We start from the raw sequence: 2,133 nt of genomic DNA, 5'->3' as shown, positions 1-2,133 counted from the left end.
TCAAACACCAGCAGGATCACCAAGCGCATCAGCAGAGCTTCCGGACTCTGATGGAGTCGGAAGGAGGATCTGGTTATCGATGACTTTAAACATTGGTCAGTGAAAGCATTGTTTTAGGTACTTTGGATAAATTTGGAACAAGACATTGTCCTTGTAGAGCGGATACTTTTTAACCTCCCGGCGGTAATCCCAGTGGGGCTCCAGGTAGACATTAACTGTCAGAGCGGTAACCCCGAGCCATACTCGGGATGACCTTGCAGAGAAGGCCCTTAACAAAATGACTGACATCATATAGACCGCCAGGGACGTTAAGGGAGAATCACTAAAAATGTGTGTGTGCATGGGTGTGTATCTGTGTGTATAATTTCAGTTATTTCCAAGTACCATGAAGAAAAATCAAGCAGAATAAGGGGAAGTGGACTACATGGCAGGTCAGGATGGAAAGAAAAGGCATCTTTGAGGGATGGTATTTGAGCATATACCTAAATGAAATGAGAGTGGAGATGCGAGCAGATACATAATAAAACCATAGAAAACCGGCTATCAAAAGATATAGCGTCTGGGGTCTTAAATGCTTGAAGATAAACAAGCAGCCATCTAGCTCAGAAACAACAAAGCCCACATGGAAGAAGCACACCAGCCTGTGTGATCACAAGGTGTCAAAGGGATCAGGTATCAGGCATCAAAGAACAAAAAATCATATTATTGTAAATGAGGGTGAGTGCAGAGGGGAGACCCAAAGCCCATCTGTAGGCAACTGGACATCCCCTTGCGGAAGGGTCGCAGGGAGGAGACAAGTCAGTCAGGATGCGATGTAGCAAAGATGAAACATACAACTTTCCTCTAGTTCTTAAATGATTCCTCCCCCTCACTATCATGATCCCAATTCTACCTTACAAATCTGGCTAGACCAAAGGATGTACACTGGTAAAGATAGGAACTGGAAACACAGGGAATCCATGACAGATGAACCCCTCAGGACCAATGGTGAGAGTGGCAATATTGGGTGGAGGGAAGGTGAGGTAGAAAGGGGGAACTGATTACAAGGATCTGCATTTAACCTCCTTCCTGGGAGACAGACAACAGAAAAGTGGGTGAAGGGAGATGTCAGACAGTGTAAGATATGGCAAAATAATAATTTTTAAATTATCAAGGGTTCGTGAGGGAAGTGGAAGGGGGAGGAAGGAGGCAAAATGAGCTGATATCAAGGACTCAAGTAGAAAGGAAAGGTTTTGAGAATGATGATGGCAACAAATGTGCTTGACACAATCGGTGTATGTATGGATTGTGATGAGTTGTATCAGCCTCCAATAAAATTATTTAAAACAAAAACCAAAAAAACCCACCGCTGTCATGGAAAGTGAAGCTGGGAACCAGGAGATCACCGGTCAGGGTGTGCAGAATCACAGGGATTCAAGGTTGCAGGAGCATGGCAGGATGCCAACAGCTCTCAATGACAGCAGGACACCCTGGTCATTGGCCCTGGAGCCACATGGAGAATCCAAGCAAACAGGAAGACAGCGGGGCAAGAGAGAGGGGCCGTTCTCCTGGGTGTTTCTTGTAGAAAGGCTATCTACAAAAGGAAGCATCCTCAGGCTATGACCTGATAGATAGGTTGCAGTCCACACAGGTACAAGTTGACACCAACCCTAGCCATCACAGTTGCCAGTTTTAATCAGCATCTCACTAGGGCTTCAGTTCCAGGCATAGCTACTGCAAAGGTGACACCATTGGAAGGAGCTTAGTGTATTTGAATCAGCCAGAAGGTCAATGTGTCTACAGTAAAGCAAAGGTGAAGGTATGCGATGGGGCCACAGGTAAGTAAGGCCTAATCATTCAGGGCTCTGAGTCTTCAGTCTTACTGGAGTATGAGAGCAGTGGTTCTCAGCCTTCCTCATGCTGTGACCCTTTCATGCAGTTCCTCATGTTGTGGTGACCCCCCCAACCAAAAAGTTATTTTTTTTTTCCCTAGGGGGTTTTCAGAGAAAACTTGCTAGACAAATTCTAAAAGAGCTGTAACACTCATAAAGTTATTTTCGTTGCTCCTTCATAACTGTAATTGTGCTACCGTTAGGAATCAGATGACTCCTGTGAAAGGGCTGTTCAACCTCCAAAGGGGTCGCGACCCACAGG

At 45.4% G+C, this 2,133-nt stretch overlaps 1 pseudogene; it reads right to left on the bottom strand.

The window, feature by feature from the left end:
* Positions 1-1,971: 1,971 nt before the first annotated feature.
* LOC142425162 (U7 small nuclear RNA) lies at positions 1,972-2,024 on the bottom strand (annotated as a pseudogene).
* Positions 2,025-2,133: the final 109 nt, after the last annotated feature.

This window comes from Tenrec ecaudatus, chromosome 13 (assembly GCF_050624435.1).
Source record: "Tenrec ecaudatus isolate mTenEca1 chromosome 13, mTenEca1.hap1, whole genome shotgun sequence".
Lineage (NCBI taxonomy): Eukaryota > Metazoa > Chordata > Mammalia > Afrosoricida > Tenrecidae > Tenrec > Tenrec ecaudatus.
Note: the sequence above shows the minus strand (reverse complement) of the source record. Positions and strands in the feature narration are given on the sequence as shown.